We start from the raw sequence: 16,596 nt of genomic DNA, 5'->3' as shown, positions 1-16,596 counted from the left end.
GAGGGGTGGGCTGTTCAGTAGTTACAAGTAGTAATTTATTTTGAAAGTGAAGGAATTCTCAGTGTTGCACTGTAGAAATCCAAATAGAAAAACAACTCGGGTTTTACCATATTCTTTGTTCTATGGTAAATTGGCTTGTGTGGAGCAGCTCAGCTTTAACTCCCCTAAAATACTCGTAATTTTGCAGCCATTCATTTTGGAGGGTGGGGTTGGGGGGGAGGGGGGGGGGGAGATGAGTGGTGTAGTTAATGTAATTTAGGTAAGACCTAGATTCAGCTTGTGTTTTAACCTTTTATGAGACTTCACAGGCCAATACAATTTTATATTAATATTTAAACCGGTGTTCTCAGTCATGTTTGGGTTAGTAAATCTTTGAAATTTCCTTTACCAGTTGACCAAACATTCTTCCTTTTACACACTGCTTATGCTAGTCCTGGGATCATCATCACAGTCTTCAATGCTTCAGCTACTCAAGGCTCCAGGATCTTCTCATTTGAGTCTTCCCATACGGTATTTGCTTTGATGTGCATTTCATCTAAACATTTAATCAAACAAAAAGGCCAAATTGCTTATTATTTGTTTTTGAATTCAAAGTCTATTTCATTTTTCTCGTATTTTTTTTACAAGATTGATTCAGTTTTTGACCCGTGACCTTCCTTTCTACAATTTGACTTTTTCTGGTTTGAAATTTCACTGGAAATTCTTTGACATTCCATCCTCTCTTCCAAAGCCGATGTTTTTCTAGTACAAACACAAAATTTTAAAAAGTGCTCTTGGTGCTGTTTACTTTTCCTTCTTTCATGTTCATTTGCTCATTACTACCTTGCCCACCCCCAGCAGAAACATGCTAAGATGTTTTTCATTAATGGTATGAGCACCCAGTTGCATTTGAGAACATGGAAGTATGGTTGAGGCACTAATACCAGCTAGTACTTTCTTTGTTAGCTTGCACTTTACTATAACCTGTCAACATGTGCATGGTAACTGTAACCAATCAGTGGTAACATAACTATTCATCATTCATTCATTACAACCTTTTGTTTTATCGTACCAAATTAAAGTCTGAGTTGATACAACCTGAGCATTCTTGTACAAAGAATGAAGAAAGTTACAGCACAGGAGCAGGCCCTTCGGCCCTCCAAGCCTGTGTCGACCATGCTACCGGTCTGAACTAACACCCCTTAATCTTCAGGGGACTATATCCCCCTATTCCCATCCTATTCATGTATTTGTCAAGATACCCCTTAAAAGTCATTATCACACCTGCTTCCCCCAGCAGCGAGTTCCAGGCACCCACCATCCTCTGTGTAGCTCTTGATTACATTATTGATGGATGGAATTAGATCTTTTGTGGTTATTCACAAATGTATTGTTATTGTTGAAGTTTATCTTTTTTTTTGCCAGTTTAGTTACCCCAAAAAAGTGGCCACCTACATATATAATATAGATATCAGCACATTAATGCATACATTAAGCAGGCCTGTATGTCAATATTTCTTATCTACCTGTTAAACGTAACAAAATCATGGTGATGTGAAGTACTAACCAAGGTAATAGCCGCTTCCTTTAACTGGATGAAAATTCCTTTATCAATTTTTAAACCTTTTTTTATTTGAGATTTGTAGCAAAATATTTGTTTTCTATACCACTCAACAGTCTATGTAATGCATCTTTGCCAATTGTTTTTTATCTATAATTATCAGTGCTATAATCTCATGTCAAAAAAAACATTTGTTGAATGATATTTAATTTCGTAGTATTTCTGTGTATGACTTTGTTACCCATAACTTTAAACGTAATGAAATTGTTTATGTCTTTGAAAAATAAAATTGTACAAAATATCATCATGCATTTGTAATGTCAGTTTAAAAATAGGGAATTGAAGGATATTTTGAATCTACATTGTTCATAATGATTTGGTACACTCTAAGTTTTACTTGTGCCTTTGCAGATCAGCTTAAAAAAGAAAATCTATGATGAGAAATATATTAATTTGTACAAACCCTCATTCAATTTTTTAAAAACTACCATTAGTGGGGTCCTTAGTCATAAGACAGTGTTCAACCAAATGTGCAGCTGCCATTGAAAGCTCACCCCACTACACTGGAGAGAGACATGGCATACTAAACACCATTTCATCTGCTGAAAGTGTTAACAGTCAAAATGTTAACTTTGATCATATGATTTCAAAAAAGGTAACTTGTCCACACAAGTGAGAAACAAGTACTTCATTGGCTGTGAAAAGTTTTGTGACATCCTGAGGTCGCAAAATAAATGCAAGTTCATCATTCCTTATTGACGTTTTTACTAAAAGAAGCAACGTGCGTTAGGTGTACAGCAAAAGGCAGTTTTTTAACTTGGATTTTATAGAATCTTCTTCAATCTCCACTGTTTCATGCAGGTGTATCTTTTCACCCACCGTACAAAAGTGGTATATTCTCGTCTGCCCTGAGCAGAAATATATATCCCAAAGGTCAACAACCGCATTACTTAAAGTCATGTCATTGAAATGGACAATTTTAAACATTGGCTTTACTGACCTGACATAGCATCTCATTTGAACCGATGTTTAAAACTTCCAGTTTTGATTTTTGCTATTAAGTGTTAAAGCTTCCCATTCTAGTACATTTCAATCAGCTTGCCCAAGCCAGATCAAATAATGACATGCCAAAACAGCTCCAGATGGCTTGGGGATTGTTACCTGAAAAGACAGCTAAGTAAACACCATATACAAGTTGCATTTGGAAGGAGAAAATGGGTCTCTTGCATTGTATTTTGCATGATTTGAATTAATTTGTGCAGTTGCTGCTTAATAAAATACAGTCAGTACAGAAAAGTAATTGGGATATTTTCACTATTCTGCAGGGAGGTGAGGCAGATAAATAATCATTTGTGAACCAGCTGCAGGCATGATAGATCCAGAATTTCATTACATGATGCACTCTTCAATGAAGGTGCTCCTATAGTGATTAGCAAAAGGAAAATTGGGGAGGGGGGGGGCTGTTTTTAAAAATATGTGAAAAGATTTCATTTTTGAATTTATAAAACACAAAGCAGTTGGTAAATTGTACTCTTATATGCTTCAAATTATCATTAAAGAAAAAGTGAGTATTTCTGCACTAATTGACAAAATATTGTTCAAAAAATCTTCTGCAACTTGATGTGCAAACTGATGACCAATTTAGTTACTGTATAGCTGACCAATACCTATTAAATCATTGTCTGACCTCCCCTGCAAATTTCACATATTTGAAATGGTCAGTATGTGAATTGATAACAGTACAAAATTGTATGACCAATTGCATGATTGTATTATTTACAAAGCGGGTGCATCAGATAAATTCTTTCATAAGCATGGGTTCCCCACCGTTTATGGCCTAGGAACCTGTTTGACCTAAAATACACAGTCTGTTTTTGCAGGAATGAAGCAAACATTTCAGAATTTATGATTAATGGCATGAGCTATTTCAGCCAGCATAGTGCAGCAGTGCTTATATATGGGAAAGAATACAAGCCACTAAAAACATTCATCATTTCTACACGATTTATTCTTTAGGAAATGGTCCATGATAGGAATATTTGTCCATAGTTACATATTACATCCAGGGTATTACTATTTGCAGATTCAACAAAAGCAGACTGCGCCAAGGTATTTCTTGAATTTATGTATTCTTGATTTGGTTGTAAATATTCTAGTTAACTAATATCACTGGTCAATCTTAATTATGTTGAAATAAGAGCTTGTTTGTTTTGGCAATTTACTTGTGATCCAAGTGGAATACACAATGAGGAGTTTAGGAGATAATGTTTATGCTGTTTGATAGAATCTGTATGTCAAATCAACTGTGAAAGTCACTAAGGGTCATGCATTGTTCCTTTCACTAGAACTAAAAGTTCAATTTTCTAACTGTGATAAGGATATTTTTAGTGTAAATTCTCTTTTTTTGGAGGAATCTCCAAAGCTGATGCCCATTTTTTTTTGCAAGATGAAATGTAGAGCTCTGGCACAGAGCAACTAAGGCTTAAGGGCTCCGGAAATAAAACCAACCTGTAGCAGACTATTCAAATTTGGATGGGTATTTAGTCTATTCTCCCGTGATATCCACTTGCATGTATTTTCCAGTAAAGATCATCAGACAGTGATCATGTGCAGTATCTTTTTAAATCTTCCTTCTCCCAAAACATGCTTTATAGCCATGTGATGCCTGAAGGTAAACAAGCTATTCCAGTGCCCCTGTGAGTACTTCCAGTTTGTAACCTTCTGCAACTGCCTACTTTACCTATGTAGAGCAGTAAAAATAGGCCAGGTTGGTAAGTGAATACTATTTCAGCAATGTCAGGAGATCAAGCATGAGAGTATATATTTTTGAAACTCATCTGTCAGCTTCAGCTGTTGAGTTGTCACATGAATAATTTTCTTTGAACTTAAAAGTAATTGTGAAAGAAAATATTTGTTTCCAAAATAGATAAACTTCCCCACTTTCAAAGAAGTAAAAGCCCTCAACTTGACCAGGATGTTCTGTAGATACACTTTGCAACCTTGAAAAAACACAATTTAACACCGAGCAGGAAAATTCATTCACTATTCCATGGTATATTAAATGGTAAAATGCTCCTGCCTCCACAAAAAAACTTAGTAGGAGCATCATTTAACGGACCTCCAGTATAGTCATACTGTATATGTGCCCCAAGCTACTCTTACGATGAGAGACTATGTACCCCAAGAAGTGTAAAATTCCAGTTTCAAACTGGGCCTTCTAGGTAGGGGAACATTGAGCTGGATTTTGTGGCCTGCGGTGCACGAATGGTGGTCATTGCTGATGACCTCAGAAAGCTGCCAGAAAAATCCAGCAACCTCCAGCATGGATTTATTTCCCTTTTTCCTGACTGTTTTAAATCTGGTGCCAAGTTAAGAAAATCACCAGACATCTAGCAGCAGTGATTGTCAGTAAGCAGGGTAAGTAGTCAGTCAGTGTTCTTAACAGCTAGCAAACCAGGAAGTTAAAACCAGTGATTCACTTTCTTCATCTACATTTTCAGATAATGAATTAAATATTATAATTCATTCAAACTTCCTTTTTTTAATCTTAATGTGGATTTTTAAAAATCATAATGGCAATACTTGACATGCCACAACGATAAAATGAGCTTTTCAGGGCCAGTGAGGGTGTTCAGATGTAATTAGACACTGACTATGCTGTTAATACATAGTTACACATTCAATAAGATTTAACTTTTACAGCAAGACTAATGACACAGTGCACATTTTATGCTTGCTTGGGGATTACACTCTGGGGAAAACCTCTACAGCGCATCCCTTGGGGGAGTGTGGAACAGTGATGGCAACTATTGAACTTATTCTGCACTTCTGTCCTGCTGTCAGTTTCAGTGGAGTAAGCACCACTGCTGTTACTGCTGCAAAATCTGGGCATTTTGTCTCCAGAATTAATGAAATTATGCAAAGCAAAGTAAGCAATTTTAAAATCTTAAATTTTTCAATAGACGGCATATATTACATCATTTACTTTGTGATGTTGAAAGTGCCTTGCATTGGATCAATTTGAAGCAAAAGCTATTTATGGACATATTACAAAGGATTATTTAAAATGGTTATATTCTCGCCTCTGTATTTCATGTGGTATTTTTGACAAAATTGTACAAATACAATATTTCTTTTGACTTTATGCCCTTTGGTTTTTTTGCCGCTACATCTAATTATCCCTGCAAAGTGTTTTATCAAAATAATAATGCCATCTATTTTTCTACAAATGTTCTTTTGGATTGTAGTGAGTAGATTCTCAAGTTTGAGAGATACTAATGAGACGGAGGCCAGTATTGCAGGAAGAGAAGCAGCAAGCCTGCCCTGGGACTGCAATCATTTTTGTTACTTTGAAGGATGATAAAGGCTTAATGGAAGGTTGAGATTATTTAAAAACAAAAATTCCCAGTTAAGGGTTTTTTTTAAAAAAAACTGTTTGAAACTAAGTTGGCTGAGGCCATGCGAAAGTTGTATTAAAGGCTATAAAATTTATTTTTAACTATCTTTTAATTTGTTTCCCAGTACTGGAGGACACATTAAACACTGTCATAATCGGGTTGCATTCTGTTTTTTTTTAGTCCCTTGTGTTTGAACAGGGGCAGAATTAACTCCATATTGGCAATGATTATGTAAGATGTTGTGCACAGTGCTTCAAATTAAGCCAGAGTCTAGACCCCAGGGACATGAAACGCAACATAGTTCCTTGTGTTCAAAAATCAAGAAGTGTTCTATGGTCCCCTACTTGGCTGTGATTGTACCTACATTTTCTGCTCTAGCAAAATGGTAAAGTACAAATCAGGAATCTTTTAAGATGGCTGCATTGGAACTTCATCAAGTGATAAATTAAGAGATAGTTAAAGCCCCCAGGATCCTCTCCAGTCCAATCACTCTCTTAATTTGTGTAGAATACTTAATATTGTAATTTTGTAATTCACTTCTCTTACTGTTTTTGCTTTCCTGGGCACAGGATTATTAATCTTTTTGTGATTCAAAGCAAAGTTTTCACTTCTGTCAGAGTTATACTTTGCATTGTAGACATGTGCAGTGCTTAGATTCAGAGCTTGGTGAACAGTGGTGCCTGGCAGTGGGGAAACTGCTCTTAAATGAAATTTTTAGCAGCTCTGACAATGCAGTTTCCTTCACAATACCACGAGGCTGATGGAAAGCAAAGCTTTTTACTTAAAATGGAAACCAATAAGAGGCAGGGGGTTGAAGGAGAGAAGTTTGGCTGGGTGTGGGGAGGGGTGGGGGAAGATCAACTTTAGCTTGTAGGAAGAAGAGAGTTGCATCTGCTGAAATTCTGGAAAGCTGATCCTGAGTCCAGTTAAGGTGCTTAATAATATCCTTTCCTTCCACATAGTAATGCTGGGTCTGGCTGTTTTTTGCAGATTCTGAGCTCATTTGAGTTATAGAAACTGTTGTAGGAGTTGATATGAAGGCAATTTTTTTGTATTTCTGCATGACCACTCACATAGATCAAATGAGGGATCCTGTCCATTTGAGATATTCTGAGTAGCCTGGAGAAGGCATGTATCTTGGGAGAGACTCCTTGGAGATTGCAATTTGCATGCCGTCAACTTAGCAGAGACATATTTCCAGCTGTAATTTGTACTTGTAAAGAATCTATTGAGCTTTTTTTACCTTTTTTTGTTCTAGGAAATTATACTATGTCAGAGTGGGGGGAGGGGCTGGTCAGTCAGAGGCAGCTCACTAAAGTGGAATATTAAAATACTTACCATCCTTCAGCGTTCCCCTTAAAAAATGTACAGGTTTAAATCTGCGAACGTGGTGTAGAGAAGAATACAAACCTATCTGTCGTAACTCCGTCTTCAATAATTTCAAAGACCAGGCCTCTGCTGCATTCTGGGCAAGATAATTCCGTAGACTTATGGCCCTTAGAGAAAAATATTCTCCTTCTCTATCCTAAGTGAGACACCTCATTCTTAAATTATATCCCCTAGGTCTGGTCTTCAACAAGAGGTAACACCATTCTGGTATCCACCCAATCAAGTCCCCTCAGGATCTTCATGATTCAGTAAGAGTACTTATCATTCTTCTAAACACCAATGGGTAAAGGCCCAACCTGTTCAACTTTTTTCACAAGTTAAGCCCTTCATCTCAGGAGTGAATTGAGTGAACCTTCTCTGAATTGCAAGCGCAATTAACCCTTTTTCAAATAGGGTAACCAAAACTGTGCACTGTACTCCAGATGTGGCTTCACCAAGGCCCAGTACAGCTGCAGTAAAACTTCTCTACTTTAATTGGAAAGGGAATAGAATACAAGAGCCAACCTTTCTAATCACTTGCTGTGCATGTAACTTTGATTCATGTATGAGGAGACCCAGACCCCTTTGTACTAACTTGAGCTCTGCAATCTCTCTCAATTTCAATAGTATGCTGCTTTCTTGTTCTTCCTGTCAAAGTGGATAAGCTTGAGTTTTCCAACATACTTCATGTTTTGAAAGCTTTTTTCTTCTATTCAAGCAAAGTTGTGCACTGTGGAGCTTTATAACATTCATTCATCTTGAAGTTTGATGTATGGAAACAAGTAATGATTATTGGCGATGTCCCGATGTATGATTTATCCCTGAATGAGATGGTGTTGCTAAAATCCATCCTTTCTAAACCTGCAGGCATTCAAAATTCAAGCTGGACAAACCAACAAGCAACTCAAAATTTAAATAAGACCCAAGTTGCTTGGACTTCAAGAGCAGATTTTCTGGTCTGTCAGTGTGTAGTGTTGGGAAGATGAGGACGTTAATTATACAAAATCTCCTTATTTAGAGAATCGACTCTGTCGCACTCGCTTATATTGTCACACTTGCTACCAGCCTGGATCTAGCAAAAATGATCTTGGATTCCAAAGCAAACATTGCTTTTATTAAAACAACTCCATTAGGTGGACTGGAGGCTGGAGATGCATTGCTCATGTTTCAAGTTTGGTTCCGGTTCTCTCTTTAGTATGTCTGTTATTCACTACTGGCATTTTGCCAGGCATTGTAGGCTGCTCTGAACTAATTATTAGCTGGTTGCCAAGCAACTGTCAGCCGTCTCCTAGAAACCAAGGGAACGGATGCCCAGGGCAGCAGAAGTGCAGCTGAGCTGGGCGTGAGAGATGGCAGCTGGAGTTGCAGCACGTGCTGTGGAGTTGAGCAAAATCGGTGGGTGCACAATCAAGTGCTGCTCAACACTCGGATACTGATTAAACAACTCTTGTATTTATCCTGCTTTCTTCCCTAGTATGAAGATTTGATTAATTTTAGTACTCTGAGCATATAAAAAAAGCTAACTATTTATAGTTGTGCATATACTACTCGGATATTCAATGTAGTTCTGGTTCACAGCAGAGTTTTTATAATTATGTTACTACAGTGAAATGTGATGTTGAGACATTGTTTCTAAATTGCCTACTTTATGGAGTAATGCATTTCAGATAGTTTAAAGCTACCACAAAATAAGTAAATCAGTAATGATGCAATATCAAGTTTCTTTTAGGCTTTTAAGTGTTAGCCTTATCAGGGAAGGTGGGGTTATCGCTAGACTAAAGGCTCTGTTCCAAGCCCAAGAATGATCAAATGACTTATCTGAATTGTGAATACTAATAAAACAGTGTCTCTCTGATTCTGGTGAGGAAAAGCATTTCTTTTCTGACAAAGATTGTTTCACTGATGAATGTTTAATTTACATTTATTCCTTTCCATCCCTTCACATGGTGACTGTTACGTTTTAGCAAGATTTATGTTGTTTGAGTAAATATATGCCTTTTAGAAGGCAGATCGTGCTACAGGAATTGGCTAGCCTTTAAAAATGATCGTCTAACCATAATTGCTGAATGACAATACCATTCGGCCATTAATTAAGCTGCAGTGCTGTTCTTTTACTATTTGATATGTAGAGGGTGACAGAGTTTCCAGTGTTTTCCCACCTCTGAGCATTCCATTACCCCTAACTAACGGTAAACAGAGTTATAAAAGTAGGTCTTTGAATCAAGTTAGGTACTGCACTGAAGATTTTGTAATTTAAATATTGTAACAAAGAACCATTATCTAAATGAGATGAGTCTGCTGTTTGGATAAGTGAGGTGTAGTATAAATAACTTTTTGGCACAAGAGTTTGAGAATAAAACGAGCAGAAATATAACCACTGTCCATTTCTTTGAAATTAATTAGTGTCACCAAAGCTGTGTTAATGGTTGTGTTTCCAATTTCTGCCTGTACTGAAGTTGGTTGATCACGTTCTTTTTCCATCATCTTGGATGCTATAGGCTCTGTCCTTACTCCCACTCTATTCCTTCTTCTCATCAGTAATGGTCTATCTTGCCCACCCTCTCTCAATTTGCATTATTTTCCTAAACTTCTCCTTCATTATGCATCTGCAAAACTATGACTTTCAGCATTGGGGGCAATAGCTACATCTTGCTCTTAATTATGGCAATGAAAATGTTTCTTTCTTTTCCTTGCCTCTCCAGGGTAGCTGGCTACCACCTCTTGCTTTCAATTCCATCTTTCATTCTTTAATCTAGATAACAATTTTGATCTTTCACTACCTATCACTTTAAGCCTTCCAAGAAAATTGTTTCTCAGTTTTTCCTTTTTTAAACACTCTCCAAAAAGCCCATGTTCTTTCCAAGACTTAATACTGCTGCTTTGGCTACACTAGTTGAGGGTGGACACTGGAAGTGCTCTGCTTCTGTGCCTTAAATAATAACATGGAAATGTTTGCATTATCTTGAGCTCGAGAGATTTAAAAAAAAATTAAACTTAGAATTATGCCGTTAGATAGCACATTAAAAGTCTCTACAAGAATTAAAGAAAGTACTACGAATAATGGGTCATTCTTGTTCTATTTTTATTTCTACTCAAGATTTCCCATATACTTTCCAAGATGTGGAGGGTTCTTTCACTTCACTTATGGGACTAAACCAAGGTGTGCCACAGCTCTTGGGAATTCACTTCCATTCTCCTCCTGTATGAGATATGTGCATGCGGGGTCTCCTTCCACAAGCATTTTGCTAGATGACCATTGAGTTTTCTTTACGCACTCCAAAATTGAAAACTCCCATTTCTGACGATTCTCTGCCTCTTTCCAAGCTGTGCCAGCTTCAGATGTAAAACTATCTGTTTTCTGTGAAAAATCAAACAGATAATTCCAAAATAAAAGGGTACTTCCCTGCAGCCTATTCCCTGAAGCAGCTAGAGACATAAAGTAATTTATCTTTACTTTCCAAAACATCTCTTTGATTTTGGGACTCACATAAGTAACTTGTACCAATTTGAAGACCATTGTAGACATCTCATTCACACTAAGACACCATTATTGTTGTAGCCGTTCTTTCTCTGTCCACACACAGTTAGAATTTTATCTCCCTCTTGCTCATCAGTGTAGCTTTATTTTTAAACTCATTGTCCAAAATTGAGCATTTTGGTTTCTCTTTTTTGTGTTGGCATGTTCTAAATTGCTTCTTTTTGTGCCAACAATTCGTGTCTTCATTGGACAAATTCTTCCTTAGCCACTTGAACATAGCATCCAAATTATATTTTTAAATTAAAGGTTTGATATTCCTGTTTGACCTAGTCTTTGAACAGTTTATAGCTTTTTAGTTTTTCTTGATCCCACTAAGTCTAATACTTTGACGTTGACAGCTTCTTTACTTTGAACCTTCATTTTATGTTCTAACACTTGAATCTTCCTCACAACTCACAAATAACATATTCCCAATCACTTTGGCATTTCAAATTGTCTATTGAGCTCTTGTGTTCATTTGCCTGGATTTTTGCTCCTGTGTCTCAATGCTGGCAAGCGCTTCTGATTCCGTGTAGGTGTCGTTAACCCTTTAGGATTACTTTGAGATCCATGTCCTTTTTGGGGAATACTTATAATTTGGGACTCCTTGGGCACTTTTGCCAACACTGTCCTACGAGGTGGAAAATCTATGGGCAGGATTTTACAGCCTCGCTCGAGCGAGACCGGAAATTCCCGCCCGAGGTCAACGGACATTTGTGTTGCCCGCCCATCGCCCGCTCCAATTCTGTGCTGGCTGGGGCAGAAGAATTCCAGCATATACTCCCTGGGATCATTCCCCAATATAAAATCTACATGCACAATTGGCAATTTGGACACAACACCAAAACTAATAGATGCCTTTACTGGACACAGTTTAAAGTCTCTATGCAATGGGATATGCCCATACTTCCCATCAATACCTTCAATCAAAACATTTTATTCAACAAACCTTTTTGAAAAAAGGTCCAAACCTTTTTTTTCCTTGCAGCAACCTCTGAGCTGAACTTGGATCTCAGGATAACTATCTTTTTTAGGCCCTTGGTCAAAAATGGAGTGACTTCCCCATCAAGTATTAAAGTCTTCAACTTGTGCTGCACTGAAGGAGGTGCCATTTTTCCAATGAGATGTTAAAGCAAGGCTCAGTCTACCCACTAAGATGTATATAAAAAATCCCATGGCCACAATATTTGAAAAACAGCAGAGGAGTTATCCCTACTTGGTATAGTGGCCAAAATTGATTGTTCAATCAACAACATAAGATTATTTGGTGATTATCACATTGTGTTTGTTGGAGTTTTCACTAATTAACTCTCATTTCCTACAAAACCACCGTGACTACACTTCAACAGTAATTCATTGGCTGTAAAGAGCTTTGATTTGTCTGGTGGTAAGAAAAGTGCCAAATACATGCAAGTCTCTTTTGAACTTGTTAGCAGAATATTTCAGGCAAACCAAAACTGGATAGTCACTTAGAGTAGAACCTTCAACTTGTGGGAGTCAACTGAAGTAACCTATTACTTACTTCAGCACAAGTTGCAAATTGAGTATGCATCCTTCCTGATCTAGATGACTCTACTACTTCTGGATTAGCTTGCTCAGACACTTTGCATGCGGAGTTGAATTTGACTATTCAAGAAGAGCTAGCAGATGTTTTAACAACAGAAAGCGTTATATTGTTAGGAGGAACAATTTGAATCTGTACTGCACACAGCCAAAACAGCAACCATGTCTTCTCTTCCTTGTGTTGTTCAGCTGTCAGTTTCTGTCATTCTTCTAGTATTCATAAGTACCGTCTACAAACATTTTGCTCTGGTCAGCCTTCTAAGTGAATAGATTGATCCTGATGGACAATATTGTCTTTAGATAAGTTTAGTTCAGTAGTTAATGTTTCACGGTAGTTTTCTGTTTTGTGCTAAAAGAATACATCTTGTGATGGAATCCAGTTTGAAGGACCTATGGGAAGCGTCTGAGACCTGTTGTTTGACAGATAAGTGGTTAGATGTGCTGTTGGCTGGACTGACCCTGGTTTCAAAGCTTGTTTTTGTTTAGTCCAGCATGAACTGAAAGGGAATCTAATGTCAGGCTTCTAGAGCAACGGAAACTAATTGAAACCAGACAAAGACACAGTCATAAAAGCTTAGATTGCACAATGTTGGCACATTAGAGAGGGTTATATGTGGGGCAGTTTAAAGAAGGAAACCTGAAGCTGGATCCAGGAACAGGAATACACAAAATAATGTTATTGCTGCTCTGCTGTTGCTTCCCTTATTTTAAAGAGACCAATTTAAACAGAGCTGGTCATTTTGGGTGAAGACCGTCTTATGAGGACTCTGATTGGGGTTAGCTGTCGGAGGAGAATTGTTAGCCGAAACCAGCATAGAAATAGGAACTGGAACTCTACCTGGGGAAGACCAGCGTTGGAAGGACTTTTGCTAAATGTAGTGCCATATATCCTCAGTGGGCTGCTCGATAAGTCTGAGACCTACCTTCATACCGACTGTTTAAAGTGTAATCTATGTTGACAGCAATTTGTCTGTTTGTTCATGTATAATTTCTTGATTTTGGTTTGATTGTTGAAATAAAAGTTTTATATAAAGTGAAATCTTGCCTCATTCATTGTGCAGTGAACTTGGTTCCGTTGGTTCACAAAGAATCATTAATCTGTCTACTGAGACATCTTGTATCTCGTAGAACTAAACATAATACATGTATTAATGCATATGTAGGTCACATCAGTAGTTGAGTGTATTTATATAGTCTCAGTGATTCATTGCTTTATTGCACCTATTCATCGCCAGTGATCATGCAAGACATCGGCTGCTCATCCAATATTACTTGTTTCGCAATACTACTACTCCATCATTGGTGGCAGTTCTTTCATTCATTATGTGTCCCTGAATTAATTCCTTCACTGTTCCCTCCCCGGTACCCTTTACTTTGTCACCTCCTTAAAACTCTTCTAATTCTGTTGTCTCTCTTTGGGTGTTCTCTCCTCCATGGCATTGAGTTTCCAACTATTTTGTGAAGCACTTTGAGATTCCTTTGTGAGAAGTGCTATAGGAATGTTTGCTGGAACAAATTGATTGTCCTAACTGTATTCTGGCAAAGAGTTTGCTAATAATGCTCTCCCTTTGTTTCTGTAGAAACCAGCCTTCAATATTGCTGTATGCATGAGTGATTTTCATGGAATTCATGGACCATAAATAATTGGCTACAAAGGAAATATTTCCTTTTTTTCAGTTTCATGGTCTGTACATAAGTTGATTTAAAATTTTGGAAATATCTCATTTTAAAATGACATGGAATTTAATTTACATCATAGAATCATTTCAGAAGTACTAAGTAAAAGTTGACAATTACAAGTGAAGATGAGTTGGGGAAGAGAAGACGCTATTTACAAACCACCACCACCACCTCCAAAGCAGGGGTTTTGTTATAATTAGCTTGATATGAAAGGGGAGATGGTATTGATATTCTGATGCAGTCCAAAGAGTATCCAGCAAAAATAGAAAAAATTGGTTTCCATGATTGATCCAAGAACTGCATAATGCAGTAATTACCCAAGTAGATGTTAAACAGTCAATAATTTGGTGAATTTTGGAAGCCATTGTAAATTGTTAGTGGACAGAGTAAAAGAAGAGAATAAAAAGTTTTGATTTAAATTAAGAGATTAAAAGTCCTTACCTGTAAAAATATATGTTCCTGAGCCATTCATTAATGGTTAATGTACAAGTATACTCTACTTGGGAATAAGTGACTATGAGCTGATTAAAAGTGTTCCGCTGTTTCTACATGGTTTAATTAGCTCTGTAGAATAATTAGCATTATTCTACTGTACAGTCTGCTTAGTTCTACATCTGTAGCATCATTAAATATCGATGTTAAGTAGCAGATACAAAAATATCTGTTAACCATGAGGGACCGGTAGCCTCTGAACATGGACAAACCATGTTGTTAACATAACTTTAATGTTAACGGACACACTGGGGAGCATAAATTGCATCAAGTTTCATCAGTGATGTTGATCAGATTTGGTCCAGTTGGATAAGAGAAGAGTATACAGTATGAATATCTTCTAAGAATGCGCTGCTCTCCACTAACAGCAGTCAAACCTGACATTTATACCGGACTCAAAGTTAGGTTTGTTTGGACTGGAGAAAAATCTTTAAAGAGACTTGAAGGGTTACAGTAGCAAACCCTTTACAAGGGGAGGAAACTTCTCGATTTGTCTGGTAGGACATATTAATTAACCTCATTTGATACAGTGGCTGAAGCTTTGGTTTCAGTTCAACTTTTTTACTTAGATAAATTTTTGCCCTCCCCTTTGAGGCCTCGGATGTCTGCGTCGCTGTGTGATAGCATGTAGAGTGGCTGGTTATACTTTAGTTACGCACATTGTTTTTGGGGTGTTGGTTAGCTCAGTTGGCTGAATGGCTGGCTTGTTCGTGATGCAGAGTGTGTTAGTTCGATTCCTGTACTGGCTGAAGTTATTCATGAAGGCCTGCCTTCTCAAACTTACCCCTCGCCTGAGGTGTGCTGATCCTCAGGTTAAATCACCAGTCAGCGCTCCCCCTCAAACGGTGGAGCAGCTAAGCGACTATGACAACTTTAGATGAATTGTTTTAAACCATTTTGTACACATTTGAATGATTCATAACATCAGCACCAGTCTCGAGCTCTCCTATTGCATATAAGTGTTTCCACCAAGGCAAACATGACAGCCAATTATGCAGGATTCTATAAACATCAATCCACTAAATGATCAGCAGATCTTTTTATTAGCGATGGTTGAGAAATAAATATCAAGACAGCAAGAAAATTCCCCTGTTCCATGGAATCTCTTATGTCCGCTCAAGAGGGCAGACTGGTTAGAACATCTCAACTGAAAGATGGCAACTCCCAACAGTGCAGCACTCCTTCAGAACTGCACTGAAGGATCAGTCTGGATTATTTACTCAGGACTCTGAAGTCTGACTTGAAATCCTAATCTTATGATTGGGGTGCTACTGAGCAAAAGCTGTTTTCTCTTCTGCTCTTGCCCATTGGTTGCTTCAAATTATCCACGATATGTCGAGGTAAATTGGATTTGAAATAAAAGATACTGCTAAGTCTTGAGTAATCTAATTATCAGCACCAATTGGAATATTTAAAACACATTCTCTAAATTGGGGGGTCTCTTTAATTTTGCTCTTTCTCTGATAGCAATGAATAATTATTGTTTCCATGGGTGCCAAGTACCCTGTAAGTTGCTATTCATTCCTGTAAGCCTCCATAATAAGTATTGACAGCTATTGAACTGCGACGAACACCCAGGGTATCATAATTGAGCCAAAAATCCACATGGAGTAGAACCGCTGACTTGCATGTCTTTCCAAATTGTAGCATCTGCACCATTGTACTGACATAGATTAGAGATTTCATCCGGGGCACTCGGGTTTGTGTAACTAATTTCTAGAAAAACTCACTTGCCCATCAGTTCCTACTGATTTTTTTTTTGGTTCTATTTGCTTGGAAGTTAAGATTGCAATTGATGTAGGTGAATATATGGGCCAGAATTTTACCGCCACTCCCCGTCTGGAATCGGGGCGGGCGAACTCGCAGAACGGAATTCTCTGTTGCCTAGGGCAGGATTTTACAAGCCTCGCTCGAGCAAGGTCGGAAAATTCACTCCATGGTGTCATGTAGCTAATACTATGCATCCTTTTGTCACGTTTTGAAATTTTTTGACTGCGTTGCAAATTTGCTCTCTGCTTAACGTTGTTTGTTAGATTCTC

At 37.7% G+C, this 16,596-nt stretch overlaps 1 protein-coding gene across 14 annotated transcripts in view; it reads left to right on the top strand.

Moving 5' to 3' along the window:
- Window positions 1-16,596, top strand: part of LOC144509131 (activating transcription factor 7-interacting protein 1-like) — a 187,920-nt gene that overhangs the window by 36,057 nt on the left and 135,267 nt on the right. Inside the window, exon 2 of one of the 14 annotated variants that reach the window (XM_078237518.1) lies at window positions 13,966-14,069. The exons of the other annotated variants lie outside the window; for them this stretch is intronic. The gene's annotated coding sequence lies outside the window, so the exon portion shown is untranslated. The remainder of the gene's footprint in view (window positions 1-13,965; window positions 14,070-16,596) is intronic. 14 annotated transcript variants of the gene reach the window in all.

The sequence above is a fragment of the Mustelus asterias genome, chromosome 21 (genome assembly GCF_964213995.1).
Source record: "Mustelus asterias chromosome 21, sMusAst1.hap1.1, whole genome shotgun sequence".
NCBI classification, from domain to species: Eukaryota; Metazoa; Chordata; class Chondrichthyes; order Carcharhiniformes; family Triakidae; genus Mustelus; species Mustelus asterias.
The sequence above is the reverse complement of the archived record's forward strand: the minus strand, read 5'-3'. Positions and strand labels throughout refer to the sequence as shown.